Genomic DNA, 19,260 nt, shown 5'->3' with positions numbered 1-19,260 from the left:
TGAAGGACATATTTGAATATGTCATATTGTTGCCAATGACTTTTTTAGTTACATACATACAAGGTTTTCTCTTAGCAGTATCATTTGTCATCACACGATTGACAAGAAGCGGCTAACGGTCAATGAGTTGAATAAGTCACTTGCTCTTTTTAATGTCACCAATACATACTCCTGGCAGACAACATTCATTCTAAGTGATAATGTCAACAGTAAACAGTTGCCTCTATATCCCTAAGTACAGAATTATCAGTCTTCTGAAAATCTGCTTGTTCCTTTGAACCTTATTATCACTCCATAGAGTCTAGGATACTCAGAAGGCACAGCTTCACTTTGCTCTTTCAAGAAAAACCTTTCACCTATGATTCAGAGTTTCTCTTCCTTTTTTTCCCCTTGCCATGTTTCCACATAGGAGAAAGGAGATGCTTTTCACATGTATATATAGGGGAGTAGAAAGGCAAAAAGACTAAAACAAACAATTCTGGTTGCATAAAATTGAAAAGCTTTTGTACAAACAAAATCAAAATAGCTAAAATTAGAAAAGAATAATTTAAGCAGGAAAAATTAAGCTATTTTCTCCAATGAGATTCTAATATACAAAATTTATAATGAATTAATTCAAGGATATAATAATAACAATAAAGATAGAGTATTTAGTTCATTAAGTTTGACAAAGCCCTTTATATACATTGTCTCATTTGATCATACAAGCCCATGAGATACGTGCAATAATTATCCCCATTTTATGGAAGAGGAAATAAAGACTGAGGTCAAGTGACTTGTCAAGGATCATATACCCAATAAGTGTCTGAAGCAGCCTTAGAGCAATTCTTTCAATAGATAAATGGTCAAAGGGTCTATAGTCAGTCCCTATTATTTAAAGATTTGTATTTGCGAATTCACCAACTTGCTAAAAATTATTTGTTAAGCCCCTAATCCATACTCATAGCGCTTTTGTAGTCATTGGTGGAACTGCACACAGAGTTGAAATATTTAAATAGCCCACAATTCTCATTGCCAGATGACATGAAACAAGAAAATTATTTCAGATTGCATATAACAAGTATTTTTTCTGTGCTCTATGTAGTATCATATTATTCACATTTTTCTTCTTTTTGTTTTCTCATTTTCTCTATGTCTATTTCATTGACGACTCTCTATTGTGAGATACAGGAACAACTATGTATCTACTTGACATACCTTTTAGGAAGAATGTTGTTTACCTGGAGGAGGTTTTTATGAAATTACAGAGCCTTACATTTATAAAACCCACTGACTACCAACTAACCACTATATGTCTCTGAATCATAGTCAATGACTTGTCTATCAAGGGGGAGAAAGCATGCTTCATTATCATATTTTTGGAGCTATACTAGATCATTGTATTGATGAGAGAATCTTTTTTTTTAAACTCATACTTTCCATCTTATCAATCTGAGTATGGGTAAAGGCTAGGTACTAGGGGTTAAGTGACTTGGCCAGTGTCACACAGCTAGGAAGTGTCTGAGGTCAGATTTGAACCCAGGACCTCTTATATTCAGGAATGGCTCTTAATTCACTGAGCCACCCAGCTGCTTCTCTGATCAGAGAATCTTAAGGTTGTCAAAGTTACTATTAAATTTAACATTAGAATTATTATACCAATTGCTTAAATCATTCTGCTCTGTTCACTGTGAACACCATGAATGGTTTTTTTTTTTGAGTCTTCCTAGGTATTTCTGAATCTGTTCTATTCATTCTTTCTTATGGTACAATAATATTCCATTATATTCATATAACTTAATTTGTTAGCCGTCAACTTCCTTCCCTTCCTCCCTCCTTCCTTCCCTCCCTCCTTCCATCTCTCCCTTCCTTCCTTCCTTCCTTCCTTCCTTCCTTCCTTCCTTCCTTCCTTCTTTCCTTCCTTCTTTCCTCTCTTTCTTCCTTCTTTTCTTCCTTCCCTCTCTCTTCTCTCTCTGTCTCTCTCACTCTCTTTTCTTTATTCTTTTTCTCTGTTTTGTTATGTGATATGGCTAATATGGAAATATTTTGTGTAATTTCACATGTATGATTGATCTATCATTTGTCTTCTCAGCAGGTGGGGAAGGACTGAAAGGAAGGAAGAGATTCTAGAACTAACAACTTTAAAATAAACGAAGGTTTAAAATAAATAAAATATTAAAGTAAAAGGCAAAAATATATTAATCCTAATAAGTAACTATTAATACAAAGTCAGAACAGGGAAAACTTTTAAAGATTTTCTATAAAATATAACCATTATTTTGAAAATAATAATTTGTAATTAAACTTCCTTTAGCTTTCCCTTCTATTCCAACATTAGAATTTATTATATAGAGTCAAATTATTGTGAAATTAGAATCTATTACCCTAAAAACTATAATTCCCAGAACTCCACTCACTTCCCGTCATTACNCCTTCCTTCCTTCCTTCCTTCCTTCCTTCCTTCCTTCCTTCCTTCCTTCCTTCCTCTCTCTCTTCCTTCCTCTCTCTCTTTCTCTTTCTTTCTCTCTCTTTCTTTCTTTCTTTTCTTTCTCTCTCTCTCTTTCTCTTTCTTTCTTTCTTTCTTTCTTTCTTTCTTTCTTTCTTTCTTTCTTTCTTTCTTTCTTAGAGGTCATCTAGTTCCTCTACTGTATTTTATTATTTAAAAAATAAAGTTAAGAGTTTAGATGAGTTACCCAAAGTCAGGCAGATAGAAAATGGCAATTTGTATTTAAGTTCAAATTCTCAGACTCTAAATCTTTTAAATATTTCATCATATCAAGATGCCTCACCCATTGCTCCTAGTTCTTTTTTTGGGGGGTAAAATAAATCAAGTCTAATATTTATTCTATGACAGACTTTCCAGTGCTTAAAGCCAGTTTTCACATTCTCCTCCAAGTCTCCTGTTCAAAATGCTAAACATCCAGTATTCCTCGAGTCAGCTAGGTGACTCAGTGGATTGAGAACCAGGTCTAGAGACAGGAGGTTTGGTGTTAAAATCTATCCTCAGATACTTCCTAGCTGTATGATCCTGGGCAAGTCACTTAACCTTCATTACCTGGTCCTTACCACTCCTCTGCCTTAGAACTAATACCCAGTATTGATTCTAAGATGAAAGGTGAGGGTTTTAAAAAATCCAGTGTTCCTTAAAGTATTTTTCATATGGCCTGTGGTCCAAACTCTTTGCCATTCTGATTGCCTTCCTTCTGGCACATTGCTATTTGTTAATGTCCTTTTAAAAATCTGGTATCTGATACAGCAGGCACTTTTTGCTCTTTAACTCTTCTCTTATAAGGTGGAAAATTCAGCCTTCAGGTGTGGGGTTCTTCATAGAAATGACTTCTTTGTTCTAAGGTAGGATCAAGTCTAGGGGAAGTTTTTCATCACCCACCCTGATCCCTGAAATGACTGTGATACAAAAACAGAGCTGTCAATAAAACAGATTTTCAAAAATGAGATGCCTTTGTACTGATCATAAACCACAAGAAGTCAAAGATAGGAAGAAAGTTCCCGTATATGCCAAAAATATTCTTAGAAACATCTTTTGTGTTGGTAAAAAAAAACCCAAAAAACAACTAGAAACAAAGTGGATGCATATTAATATATGCATATAATGGGATATTGTTGTTTTGTAAGAAATGAAAAATTGGTTGAGAAATACGGGAATATGGATATGCTCTGATGTAGACTAAAGTAGATAGAACTTGGAGAAAATATTAATAATGTGTATTAAGATGATAATGACAGCTCTTGTTAATTTTCATGGTATGATCCTTTAGCACTAGTGTTCCTAATCGGCAGACCCAATCAATATTTAAAAAGTCAATTTGGAAACTGTTTGCTACAATATTCTCAAGCTCATTCTGATGAGGCTTATTTTCTATTCATTTGCCTTGTCAATTCATCTTGTCTATTTATATTAAGATAGTTCTTTGGAGCATCTCATATTATTGTTTTGCATCTTCCATTATTTCCTCTTTTCTTGTACTTATGACTCTTTTTTTCAACTAGATTATAAATTCCTGAAGGGAAAGAACATGTCTTGCATGCTTTTTCTTCTCCATAGCCATCTACCAGAGAACCCAACAAGCAGTAAGATCTCAATACATATTCATTGAATGAATGATTGAATAGTTTGTTTTTGTCATAATGACTTCTTCTTTACTCAGTTCTACATAGCTTGGTGCATTAGACCAAATGTTGGAAATTAGGAATCTCGTGTTATTGTCCTATCTTTCCGGGTCTCTATTTTCCAATTTGTAAAAGATTAAAATCATTTGAAATAGTTGTTTTAAAAGTTCATCCACCAATTGATGCAGTCAGCTGTGAGCAGGACCAAGGGAGCAATAATCACAATGACTAAAATTGCAATACTTGTGACGACAGTAGCAACTCATATTTATGGAGCACCTTATACTGAAAACATTTTGAGTGAATTCACATTTGATCTTTAAAACAACCAAGTGAGGGAAAGCATAAGCATTATCGTCCTCATTTTATCAATCAGAAAGCTTTAGATGTGAGAAACTAAGAGGCTTGCTGAAGGTCACTCAGGTAGCAAATGGCAGAAACAGAACTTAAGCTTCCTCCTAAAATCCAAGGGCACTGGATCCAAGTCCAAGGCTTTTTTTCCCCATTAAAATACCCCGCTTTGACATAAATGGTTAGAGCTTCTTGGGAGAAAGGACATTCAAATACAGAAGAATTATTTTTTGAGACTCCTTGACCCTTAAGCCAAACATAAAACAATACCAGGAGCATCGATCAAGCTACATTTGCCTCCGTGACTTGGGTGTCAACCTAAATCACAATGACCCTATTTCTTGCTAGCCTTTAAAGTGTGCCTGACAGAATTGTAAAAAGCTGTGTGTGCTGTGGTTTGGTTTGTAGCTGACTTCTTTTTCCCTTGTTGGAGCTGCAGAAAAACTAGGACAGCTGTGGAATGAGCTAGTTCAGCAATCTGTTTCTTCCCTCTTACCCTGCCCCCAATATCTGTGGGCTCCCTGGGGAAGGAGTCCTGGAGAAGAGATGGCAGGAAATCACGGGCAGTTTCTGGAGCTTCCTGGGGTGGGGGCTTGTGGCTGGGGGTGGGAAGAGGGAAAACAAATATAAAATTAAAAGCTGTGCTGGAGCCAGCTACCCTGCCATGACTGAGCCTATGAAGTCAGCCTACCTCTTCAGGGACTGAGGCATTTGAAAATGAATTGTTCCCACTTAGTTCATCTACTTTATTCACAATAAAAGGATTGGAACATTCTAATGCACCCCCAGCTTCTGCAATGAATACTTTTACAGAGAGATACCAGAGGATTCAGGCAATGTCAGTAAAGGGTGGTACCAAACGCTGAGATGAGTTCACGTCAGTATCTTTTAGCTCCCGGCAGTAGCTCTTGTCCCCTCAGAACAATAAGGGAGGATTTTCAAGGGTCACCACTACTCCTGGGCTCTTGCTGGTCTTGCACTGCATCATTCAGCCTGTGGGCTTTGCTGCTCTGGCTGGTGTCTGTGCCAGAATGCTTCCAATGAGCTGAATGAGAATGGAGCTCTCCTTGCCTAAGTGACTTGTCCTTGGAAAGGAAAGTACCTCTGGTATAGTCTGAAAATAACTGGGGGACAGTCAGCATGCTAATTCAGGCCAGTGTTGTTTTTTTTCCCTGCCATAACCAAAAATTATTTAACTAAAATCATAGTGGGTCAGAGCCAGAAGAAATCCTCGACATCATTTAGGATCATAAGATTTAAAGTTGAAGAGGAAATCAGAAGCTATTTTTTCTACCCTGTCATTTACAAATAAAGAAACAGAGGGTTAAGGTAGTTGAATGATTTGCCCATAGTAACACAGGCACCAAATGGGCAATGCCAAAATCCAGTCCTAAATTCTTTAGATCCAAAGTCCAGATACTGTGTACCACATTACCTCTTACTCCAAAACCCTCACTCTAAGATTAGGTAACTGAGACTCAGAGGTAAAATTGCCCAAGGTCACTTGTTGAGTTATTAGAGTGGCAACATGACCCCAGTTTTCCTAAATCCTTTACTCTTTTCATCATACCATTGTGTTGGCAAAGGGAAGACAGGAGAGTACCTATCCAGGATGTCAACATACAATACATATTTCAAATAAAGAAATTATAAAAGAAAATAATTTTAAAAATATTCATTAAATGCCATTTAAGTTTCAGGCACTGCAGAAGGTACTAAGGATCCTAATACAGAAATTTGATAATCCTTGCCCTTAAGGAGCTTACATTCTACCAGGGGATAGAATACATATAGGGAAATGGTGGCCAGAGAAAGGAGTTTGACTGTGATCTGTCTTTAGGATTGTTAATGGAGACATAAGAAATCAACTACAGGTATCCCTTCTACATTGTTGGGGTGAGGGCTGGAGTGCCCTCATCTAGGAAGATCTGCATAAAAGTTTTTAGGTGCCCCTTCATACCAGAGAAGAAATCAGAATTTTTTTCTTTTTCTCTTATAGGGAACTTATTATACTTTATTGTAAATTTTGGGTTAAGGATGCCTTTCTGAATTTCTAAACTTTTTCTATGCCATTTGTTGTTTTTTGTGTGTCATCTATGGCTTCCATAAAACTCCACACAAATTCCCACTTAATTTCTTATGCTGACCCAAGATATATTGAAACTGGGAGGGGGAAAGTCATGAGGTAGAAGGGATACCTGTAATATAATCTTTCCTGTGGCAATGTTAGTATTGATTTTACTGTTGTTCCCAGAGCAAAAATGAAAAAGTAAAATGATAGGAAGCTTTGGTATACTTGCAGTGGCTGGGCAAATAGCAATGTTGAGGCAGGCCACGACTTCATGGTAGATGGCAGAATGAGATGTGACCCATGCACCGGAGTTTGCTAGAAGGATTTGGTGAATTTTGCCTTCCTCTCTAATTTGGACAGCTCAGCCTCAGGATAGAGTTCCAAAGTTGAGTGTATTGTGTTCCCTTGGAGGGGAGGAGGGGGGACAAGCTATCTGGATGCCCCGCCTGGAGGAAGAAAAAGAAGAGGAAGAACAATATAAATGGAAACAACTGGACAGTCTCTGGTTTCCTGATGGAATGGCTTTATGAGATATGTAGATGGATGTAACAGCAGCAAGAGATTTCTAAAAGGAGCAGCAAGAAGGGTTACAGGCCAAATCGATGATCAATATTCAGTTAACCTGTGACATAGACAAGATATGTTAATCCCTAGAATACTTTGGTTTGATGTGTGAAGCTTTTCCTTACATCAGCCAAATGTCTGTGGGAGAAACTTCTCCCAAAGAAATGGATGAGGGACTGAAACAGAACAGAATGAGATCTTGTGCAGATGAAATATTTTGCTGAGAAAGGAACTAAAAAATTGCTGTGTGCACAGCAGGCATGGTTTATTGAATTGAATGTTTTGCTTTAAGTATTTTTCATCTTTACCTTTGAAGTTTTATGTCGGGAACTTCAGTTTATGTAATCATCATTAGAGTTCATTTTAGTCTTTGGTTGAGGATGTTGAAGCCCATTCAATAAGATATCCAGTGAGGACCCAGGCACTGTGATAATCTCTGTGGTATATTCATAAAGGAATATGATATAGTGCCAGCCTTCATTGGGTTTGGAGTTTATATAAGCTCATAAGACAAATGCATACACAGTACTGTTGCGTGCAACCTGACATATCCGATGCCTCATCCTGGTGGGGAGGCGAGTCTGGGCTCTTGGAGGTAATGCCAACAGATCACAAGCTATGGGATATTCAACCAAGCTTGAAAGGCTGTAGGCATATACCCAGCAAGAGACCATATGCTTATTATTCAAGGACTAACATCGTTGAGTAAAGGAGGTTCTTCACTATGTTTGCCATAGGGTGATGGATTGTCTTTTGGCTACAGAAATTCTTTTTTTTTTTTTAAACCTTACCTTCCATCTTAGAATCGATACTGTGTATTGGTTCCAAGGCAGAAGAGTGATAAGGGCTAGGCAATGACTTGCCCAGGGTCACACAGCTGGGAAGTGTCTGAGGCCAGATTTGAGCCTAGGACCTCCCTTCTCTGGGCCTGTCTCTCAATCCACTGAGCCATCCAGCTACCCCCTACAGAAACTCTTGAGGGACCAGATTTTCTTGATCACGGAGCACTGAGGAATCCATGAACATATTTCATAGGGTCTGTGAATCTGGATATAGAAAAAATATATATGACACTAACCCTTGATTCCTTTTATAATCTAATTAATTTTGTTTTCTGTAATTAAAAATATCTAAGAAATTGTCAATAGACTTCACCAAACTACTAAAGGGTTCTATGATGCAAAAAAGCTGAAGAAATCTTAGACTAAACCACAGGGGATTTGCAATCTGTTTTAGAAAAGAGAGTATCCTTTCTCTCAATTAAATGACCAATTATTGGTATATTAGAGTACATGAAGTACACTCTGATAGTATTGTAAATATGATATTTTAACTCATGAAAAGTGTTTCTTTTGTCAGTCATTTACCATAAAACTTTTATTCAAATAAGTTTTTCTTTGTGCATATATTTCATTCCATCTTCCTCATTAGAGAGGGGGGAACTTACTAGTTTGGGTTTGAAAGCCAAAAGCATTGCAAACGCCAAAAGGGATCATTTTGGGAGAAGCAAAAAAGCTCCTCTTTTTCTGGTATGTGGTTTTAAAAAATTTCTTATCAAACTGTGGTTTGGCGGCATTCATTGTGTTTTAGTCACCATAGGTCATAGACTACAATAAAAAGGGATCATAATGAGTGGGAGCAGGTATGCTACCTCAGGCAATTGAGGCTTAGTCTATTCAGAACTGAAGTTCATGCTTCAAATTCCTTGCAAAAAAAAAAAAGAAAAGATTATTTTTGCTTCTCTTAGCTAGAGAACCATTTCCTCAGGATAATAAAGGTTAAAATGAACTCCAATATGATTACTCTGGAAATTCAGCTGCATTCCAAGAATTTTTCCAAATACCTTATGTATAATTAATGAATGCTTTTCTTCTTAGGAAGAAGGCCAAAATAGATTCAAGTTATTTTCCTTGAACAAATATTTAATATTTTTCATCCTAGTCCCTTTACATTAGTTTGGAATGACTTAATGTTAAGACAATGTATGTACAAGAAGAAAAGAAAGTCTCCAATATTTAACATTGGTGGGAAAAATTCCCATTGAAGCATTTGAACTTTCCATCTCTAAATTTCCACTGAGTTCCAACCCAGTGAAGTATGGCAGCAATGAAAATACTGGAATAGGTAATGAGAAATTCAGTTTATATAAGAACACAGAAAGTATTAACTACCCTGTTCAGGTCAGCTCTTCCTTTCTAGGCCCTTTCACATCTCACAGGATTGAATTTATCAAGAGATAAAATTTCTGAGATCTCTAATATAGAGATTTTAGGCACTGTGAAAGCTCAGAGAATGTATTCAATTGAATTCATCAGGTGTTTAGTATGTGCCTACTACACATAAAGACATTTGATAAACAGCCTACTGTTTATTAGAAAAGACAAATCCTGTAGGGGAAGAAAACAGAACAAGCATTTAGATAGTACCTATTTGTCAGACATTATGCTAAGCCCTTTTTTATAAATATCATCTCATTTAACTTTTTCAACAACTTTGCAAGGTAGGTGCTATTATTATGCTCATTTTACAGCTGAGAAAACTGAGATTAGTGACTTTCTTAGGGTCACAAAACGAGTTAGCAAATAAAACATGATTTGAACGGAGGTCTTTTAATTCTAAGCCTAGTATTTTATCTGTTGTTGTTGTTTGGTAGTTCGGTCATTTTTCAGTCACATCCAGCTCTTTGTGACCTAATTTGGGATTTTTTTGGCAATGATACTAGAGTGCTTTGCCATTTTTTTCTCTAGCTCATTTTATAGATGAGGAAACTGAGACAAACAGGATTAAGTGACTTGCCCAGGGTTATACTGAGGCCAGTTTTGAAACTCAAGAAGAGGAATCTTCCTGAACCCAGGTCTAGTGCCCTATCCACTGAGCTCTCTAGCTGCCCTTCCATCTACTGTGCCATCACACTAATGCCTCTAAACAAAAATATATGTGCCCACAGCTAAGTATAACATAAATTAGAATTCAGTGAAGTGTATAGGATAGGTACAAGCAAAGAGCTCATCCCCAGTCTGTTTTTTAAAAATGTTCTTTTTGGCATCTAGTCTGCGTTATTTTGAGTATACCCATTAGCTGGATTCAACATATCTTGAGGGATAAAGATGAAAGATTCAAGTGCTTCAGTAGAATTTTTTTCTGCACTGGAGTGGTTAAAAATTAGAAATCTTTTCATTTTTACCACCCTTCCCAGATTGTCTGCCTTCAGGATATCATTTGTTGTGATTTATGAGAGAGGATGATTTGAAGGATAAAATTATTTCTTGGGAACATGAAATCCAAGAAAAGTGAATTATGACACTAGGGTATGAATGTTTACAGTGAAGGTTGATCCAGAAATTCCTTGGGGCACACTTAATTTTCAATTACAACTCTTTGCAAGGAAAAAAACCATAAAAGACTTCTTAAACAATTACTTACACTTACGCAGAAATGGTTCTCTGTGGGAAATACACAACAAAACTTCAAGTTGGAAGGTCCTGACTTCAGATATCATTAAAATCTTAGCCTGATGACTATGCTAGCAATTAGTTGTCTTTCTTTGCTAGGTGCATTGTAGTCTCTACCTTCTAAACTGAGTAGTGAAATTCCATGCTTGGCAGAATTCATTTGGGAGTGGGCGGTAAGCCATCTACATTGCACTCCATTTCATTCACATCATTGCCACACAGAAAGATTTTCTGTCCAAGTGATTTGCTTCTGAAGAGAATTTTGTAAAAAGCAAATGGTTAGGCTTGAGAAATAATGGTTTCAGGTACAACCATTTAATTAGCAGCACCCAAGCCACTGAAAAGCTTTCAGATTATGAGGCTGTTTTATTTGCTTTCGGTCTTAAATTGTTCCCCTACCAGAAATGTAATCAAAATGATCCTGCTTGTCTAGAGTCATTGGCTGTGAATGCATTTTCTAACCTGAAGCCACAATCTATAAAGAATTCTTATTCCTGGTTGTAGAGTCTGCTAGATAAGGATAACTTTTAAAGGTCTTTTAAAATAAGGCTTTCAAAGTATTGGTCATTTAGACGCATGGTATTCAATACAGGTTTTATAGAGTCTTGTCTAATCAGAATTCCTTTCTCTTCTCTTCTCTTCTCATCTCATATAATAGATTCAAGATTAGCAGAGGATGGAGATTTCCTACAGATTATTCTGTGCATTTATTCCAAAGACCGATTTGCATAATATGCTGAGAAGGTGCTGTCATACTCCTATGTGTTTTTGACCATGATAGTAGATACAGATTGGAACCTTAGAGCTTCATTCCCAGACGAGGCTAATTAGAGAATCATAGCATATAAGAGTTGGAAAAGAACTTAGAGATCAAGTTCAATCTGTGTTTGAACAGGCATTACTCTCTGAAGCATTCTCATCAAGTAATTTTCCAGCTTTCCTTTTTTTCTGACATTTTATTTTATTATTATTTACTAATTACTCAAAATAAATTTCCTTAGAAGTTTTCCTAAGTTATGTGATCAAATTTATTTCCCTCCCTTCTCTTTCCTCCCTTACCCCACTACCCCCCTGTAGCTGGCAGGTGATTTGATCTGTCAGTTTTCCTTTTGAAGAAAGAATGATTCACAAGATAATTTGTTCTGCTTTTAGACAGCTCTAATTATTTGGATTTTTAATTTAAAAAAATTATCTGGCCCATAGATCTGCCTCTCTGCAACTTCTTTTTGTTGAATTGTTTCAGGTGTGTCCAACTCTTTGTGGCTCTATTTGGGGTTTTCTTGATAAAGTCACTGAAGTGGTCTGCCATTTCCTCCTGCAGCTCATTTTACAGTTGAAAAAAACTGAGGTAAACAAAGCTAAGTGACTTGCCCAGGGTCACACAATGTCTTGCTCCACATTTGAAATCAGGAAGATGAATCTTTCTGATTCCAAGCCCAGTGCTCTATTCACTGCACCACCTAGCTGCTCTTTGGCAATATTATCCTTTTCATTGTTTTAATTTCTGAAGATGACCAGAACTATTCCCATTCCTTTTCACATGATGAAGATAGTTATCTGGGGCCACCACCCCCTGCCAACTAAAGAGAACAAAATATATATTTACTCCCAGTGAAAGATCTTAAGTTTCTTCCCTCAAACCTCATATAACACGACCTATATTCCTCTCTTCAACCTAGTATCCTCATTTGACTGTGCTCTAATTTGCCTTTTGAAAGGGATAGTAACCAGAACCAGATGAACACAACTCTCCAGATAAGGTCAGGTAAGGTTGGGGACAGAATGGAGAGTAAAGAAAGTCTATCAACCTCCTTATTCTGGACATCAGGTTTTATTAATCCAATATTAATTTCCTTTAGGATTTTATGAACAACTTATTATATTTATTCACATTGAACTTGTAGAGTATGCCAACATCCCCAGATATTTTTCCTGTATTACTTTTTTTTTTAAACTGAATATAAAGCTTCATTTTTCTCCTATTCTGTTCCATCTTATTAGATTCAATCCAATAGTCTAGATCAGTGGTTCCCAAACTTTTTTGGCCTACCACCCCCTTTCCAGAAAAAATATTACTTAGCCCCCTGGAAATAATATTTTTTTTAAATTTTAGTAGCAATTAATAGAAAAGATGAATGCACCTGTGGCCATCACCACTCCGCTGGATTGCTGCAGCACCCACCAGGGGGCGGTGGTGCCCACTTTGGGAATGACTGGTCTAGATGAATAATCTCGAAATTTTTTTGAATGGACACTTCTGTTAGAAAAATTGAGTATGATACTATAATATGGGTATATTTACTCATTTATAAATTACATATGTGTACTACTAATAATTTATATTACGTGTTTATGTATGTATACATTTATATTTGTACATATGTATATCAATCATTTACTGTAAAACTTTCAGAAAAATTTGCTTTCGTGTGTGTATCTCATCACTTGGTAAATATAAAAAGAAAGGGTGATATAAAAAAGAGATACTATTTGATCCTAGAATTTGTAGGGAGTTGCTTGAATTTACTGAGTCATGGAGTGAAATGGTCAGGACTGAACTTTTAGAAAATTGCTCTGCTATTATGTAGAGGTTGGAATAGAGTAGAGAGACTTGATGCAGGGAGCCCAATTAGTAGACTATTGAAGCAGTTCAGGTGAGAAGTGATGAGTGCCTTCATGAGGGTGGTGGTTGTATGAGTGGAAAGAAGGGGGCACATGTGAGAGATGTGCAGGTGAAACTGATAGATTTTGGCAACTAATTGGATGAATGAGGTGAGGGAAAGTGAAGTCAACAATGACAATGAGGTTATGAAAACCTGGGTGATTGAAAGGATGATGGTGCCTTCAATAGCAATACAGGGATTGGGAGATGGATGGATTTGAGGTTACATATACTGTAGCAATATCTGTGACTTAGATAGCATTCAATCCTTGCCTGCTCACCTTATGTGATTCTCCTTGTTCCACACAAAGTGAAAAGGGGGGAAGTAGGGTCTTGTTCCCCCATCACTGACCTCAGCGAGTCACCTGAAACAGAAGTGTTGGGAGAGTAGGGAGCAAAGAGTTAAATTTTCCTAATGGTGCCTCTGTACTTGCTGTGGATGGCAGCAAATTTAGGTTATAACTGCCCTGGGTGGTTAAAATCTGGTTCAGAAGAGAGGAGAAAGAATGCAGAGCTAGGGAGTCTGGGAATATAAGTGTAGCATTGGTAGTGTTGGGGATAAATCTCAGGATTTGTAGTCATAGTGAAAGTGGAATGTGGTCTATCTTTCCATCCTTTAACTATTGATAAAATATCTCTTAGAGTTGGGCAATAACTATACTTGTCTCCTTTTCTGACACCCTCTTTTCCAGAAGGACTTGGGTCTTCCATTGGAGATCACTGCTATACCTTGTTGAGATATTTCGAAATCAGGATTCTCTTATTCAACTGCTAAGTCTGAGGTCAAAACTTATCAGTGATTCTCTCCTCTGGTAAAATGATCAGCCCAGGTCAGTTCCATGGTTTCTTCCTGCTATCTTCAGTTAGATACCAGCTAATTCCTCCCCACTTATCTATTCTCTTAGGGTACAACTCCCTAGTACCACCAAGAGGGGTTCCATCTCCTTTTTCTTTTGACAGAAGAAGGTGCACAAAAGTACATAAGATTCCAGCTATAGAAGCAATCCCAGAGTTCTTTAAGGTATAAAGTACTAAATAAGCATTTTAACAAATAATGAGATGAATAATAACTGTTCTCCAGAAAAGAGGAATGATGGGATTAAGGTCATTTGCCAGCATTGGACTATTTCATGGCTTCAAAGTTACTAATCTTATTTTGAGTTATGGAGGCCATAATTAATGGGCAATAAGGGTCTAACTTTAATATACATGAAACTGCTTCCGACTTTGTCCTTGTTTTCTTCAACAACTATGCTACCTCAACTAGAGTTACTGAGGCTGTTGGGAGGGCATAGCTCTAGGAAAGCACCATGCTCTATTTTTGGCTGAAAAACCCCAGGATATCACTGCTCTAAATCTGCCTCATGTCAGTGTGCAAACTTCAAACTACTGACATGCAGAGAGGTCCTAGATTATTGCTAGAATCACTTAGTCAAAATACTCAGAAAGCATTTATTAAATGCTTACCATAATCTAGGCACTCTGCTCAGTGCTAGAAGTGAAAAAGTCTCTGCCCTTAAGGGGTTATCATTGCACTGGGAGAGATAACTGTACATATGTAGTAACCTACTACAATGGTAAAGAGTAGATGATTTTGTTCATTTTGGATTTCCATTCTTACTAAATAGGACTAAAGTCCTATTCTAATGCCTCAGCATGATGAAGTCACCTTCAATTCCTGAAAACTAAACTTGTGGAGTGCTAGCCTGGAGAAGCATTGAACATAGTCCTGGGGACAGAACATACAAGAGGTTCATTACAATTAGGCAAGTCAGTAAGTGATTAATGTCTTTGGCACAGCAACCCATGATGAAAAAATATATACAAAAAAACCTCCCTCATTTCCCCCTAAGATCCCTTCCACTACTGCAGGGATGATGTCAGTAGTAGGTATGTCATTGTAGCAGAGAAGGGAACACTCAGTTTTGAAAACAAAGGAAACATATTGATAATGACATTTGCTGGAAAATATGTTTCATGATTAAGAAATGAAAGAATCCAAAACCTTGTAGACTCTGCATAGCAAAATACAATATTTATCATGAATACTTTATTCAAAAGGTGTTGGACATGGTAAGCATTCAATAGCACCACAAAAATACTTTTTATATTTTCTTTTTGTCTGCAACCATAACAAATATCTGAACAATTTTTATCTTTAATTCTTTAAAGAGTGTTTTGTAATTGCATTCATTTTTTCTCTTAATGTATTTCTATAAATTTCAACAAAAGTTTCCTAATTACATGTAAAAATGAATAATTTAAATTTTTTTTTGAATTCCAAATTCTCTGTCTTCCTTCTCTTTTCCCCATCTTGAGAATGCGAGCAATTTATTATTGATTATAATGCAATTTCTCTTTCATACTTAATTTTTATAATTCTCTTGAGTATTGTATTTGAATGCCACATTTTCTGTTTAGCTCTCGTCTTTTCATTAGGAATGCTTTATTTCATTCCATATTCATTTCCCTCCCCCGAGGGGATTATATTAAGTTTTTCTAAATAAGTTATTCTTGGTTCTTTTACCTTCCAGAATATCATATTCTAAATTTTCCACTCCTCTTTATTGTGGTAGCTGCTCAGTCTTATGTGATTCTGATTTTGGTTGCATGATATTTGAATGGTTTCTTTCTAGTTGCTTGGAGTAGTTTTTCTTTATCCTGGGAGTTTTCATTTAGGGATCCATTTCAGGAGAGTAATTGGTAGATTCTTTCAATGTCTATTTTATCTTCTGGTTCTAGGCTATGAGGGCAGTTTTCTTAATAATTTCTTGAACATGATGGCTAGACTCTTCTTTGATCATGGATTTCAGGTAGATTAGAAGTTCTTAAATTAAGTCTCCTTAATCTATTTCCCAGGTCAGTTGTTTTTCCAATGAGATATTTTACCTTAGTTTCTTTTTTATCATTTTTTGACTCTGTTTTTCTTGTTTCTTAATATCTCATAGAATCATTAGCTTTCATTTGTTTAATTCTAATTTTTAAGGAATGATTTCCTTTACTGAGATTTTATTCCTCTTTTTTCCTATTTGGTAAATTCTTATTTTTAAGGAATGATTTTCATCTGTTATTTTTTTTTGTTTCTCTTTTTCCATTTGACCAATTCTTGTTTTAAGATGTTATTTTAGTTGTTAATTTTGGTTCCTTTGTTTTTTATTTTTACCAAACTTGTCTTTTCATATTTTTCTTCTTTTTAAAATTTTTTTACCTATTTTTTCTTCTAGCCCTCTTATTTGAATTTGAAAATAAATTTTTAGCTCTTTCAGGATTTCTTATAGATTTTGTGTCATATATATATATATATGACATCTCCCCATACACACACATACATACATACATATATATATATATATATATATATATATATGGAGAGAGAGAGAGAGAGAGAGAGGGAGAGAGAGAGAGAGAGAGAGAGAGAGAGAGAGAGGGGTTTTTGCTTGTTTTGACTTTATTGCCATCTTGATATTCTCTGTCACATAATAGATTTTTATTATCAGATTCTTTTTTTTTGTTTGCTCATTTTCACCTTATTTTCAGATTTTCAACTTTATGTTAATGTTGGGCTCTGTTTCTAGCATGAGAACTGGAGAGGAACTATATCAACCTTCAGATTTTTTCTCACTGTTGCTTTCAGAACTATTTCTAAGTGTTTGGAAGTTTTTAGTGTTTCCAAAGTTGTGCCATCTGGGAAAAGGTGTAGTCTCTGCTCTCTGGATCTGTACTTTCATCCTTACCCAGGAAACCCTCTAATTCTTTAGAATTGTAATCTATACTGCTCTTCCGGGCCTCTGATCCCTAGTGACCAAAAGGGATACTGCCCCCTAAGGCTTCCACTCTTTTTTTGACTAAAAGTGTTCCTTTACACTTTTAACCATGACACAGAAGTAGATATAGGCAATGGAATTGTCAAATGCATCCAGTCTTGTATCCTATGCTAACAAAGGGGTATCCCGTCATCTCTCTCTGAACAATTGTCAGATCCCCTTACTGTCTTGGCCTTGAGAGTTTCTGAAGCTAATGCTTTCGTTGCCACTTCTTGCACCTTCTAGAAACTACTAATGTTACATTCACATGGACTTTGGGTCACTCCATCTCTGTATCATAGATTTCTCTTTCCAGTCTCCTGAAGTGTCTTAGACTGGAAGAATGTCTCATTGTGATCTTTTGTTGGCTCTGTCACTCTAGAATTTGACCTGAAGCCTTATTTTAAAATTATTTGGAAGGGTATGTTGGGAGACCCCAATTGAGAACTTTCTCCACTCCACCATCTTGGCTCCACACCCAGAATTCTCTTGTAGTTGTATTTAAATTTTTTATTACCATCTTTCTTAAAAACATCTTCATTTTTAAATATACATCTCCCATCTTTCAATCCAAATGTCCATCTTTTATAAGGAATGAGACTAATCTTGTGGTTTCATAGTATAAAGGGAATTTCTAGATAAGAAAACACAAGGGTATTATCTCTGTAACTTAGAGACCTAAGGTTATAAAGTACCCTTAAAAAGTGGTGTCAAACTCAAGAAGAAATGGGACCATGAAATGTTACCTAAAGCATCCCTGGGTGCCACATATTGAGTGAGAAAACAACCTGATAACATTATCTATGTTATATTGTATTTTTATTTATTTTGCTAATACTTCCTAATTATATTTTAATCTGATTTTCACTGTAACTCTGGAGTGTGACCTGCATGTTGTATGTTCCACTTCTCTAGCCTATAGAATTAAGAATTTGATGAACCTATCCAATGTTACATAGACAGAATGTGGAAAGTAAGACTTGGTCCGAAATCTTCTTAGCTGGGGAATGGTCCTCTAGTCACTAAACTACATGGCATCGACAACCCTTATAATAAAAATATGCAAATGAGGAAGGGGAGGATAAAAAACATTTACATAAAACTAATCAATACATTAATTACATCTAACATTACTTTAGTTTTCTGAATCATAGGCCCCCACCTCTGCAAAAAAAGAGAGATGTATATTTTTATATCTTCTTTCAGGTCAAATAGTCATAATTATAAAGCAATTCCTTTTGTTACTGTTGTGTTTACTATTTACCTTGTTTTGGTCATTATACATTGTTTTCCTCATTCTACTTCCCTTTCCTTCTGTTCATATAAGTCTTCTTAAGTTTCTTTGTATTTTTCATATTCATTATATTCCTGTAACACAATTTATTTGATAATATTTCAGCTAATGGTCATCTACCTTTTCCCTATTTCTTTGCTACTATTGAAATTGCTACTATAAATATTTTGATGCTTATCAGAACATCCTCACTAATTTTGTCTTCTTTCTGGCATATTCCTAGCAGTGGGATCTTTAGGACAAAAGGGAAATTGACTATACCATAAAAACAAATGACTGATAAGTGTTGAGAGCCATTTACAAATTGTCTGTATAAAGTCAAACCATTGACTCTTTAGAGCAATAGTTAAAATCAAAAACATATTAGAAAGCAGGAAATTTGTTTTTAAAGTATGCAACTCTTCCCTCTCAGAATTCCACTGAGAGTAAGGTTTAAACTGTACTATAAAGCAGTAATTATCAAAACGATATGGTACTGGCAAAGAGACAGAAGGGAGGATCAGTGGAATAGACTTGGAGTAAGCGACCTCAGCAAGACAGTCTACGATAAACTGAAAGAGCCCAGCTTTTGGGACAAAAATCCACTATTTGACAAAAACTGCTGGGAAAATTGGAAAACAATATCAGAGAGATTGGGTTTAGATCAACATCTCATAACCTTTACCAAGATAAATTCAGAATGGGTGAAAGACTTGAATATAAAGAAGAAAACTATAAATAAATGAGGTGAGCACAGAATAGTATACTTGTCAGATCTCTGGGAAAGGAAAGATTTTAAAACCAAGCAAGAGTTAGAAAAAAATTACAAAATGTAAAACAAATGATTTTGATTATATTAAATAGTTTTTGTACAAACAAAACCAATGTTACCAAAATTAGAAGGTTAGCAACAAATTGGGGAAAAAATCTTTATAACAAATAACTCTGACAAAAGTCTAATTACTCAAACACATAAG

The sequence above is a fragment of the Gracilinanus agilis genome, chromosome 1, assembly GCF_016433145.1.
Source record: "Gracilinanus agilis isolate LMUSP501 chromosome 1, AgileGrace, whole genome shotgun sequence".
NCBI lineage: Eukaryota > Metazoa > Chordata > Mammalia > Didelphimorphia > Didelphidae > Gracilinanus > Gracilinanus agilis.
Note: the sequence above shows the minus strand (reverse complement) of the source record.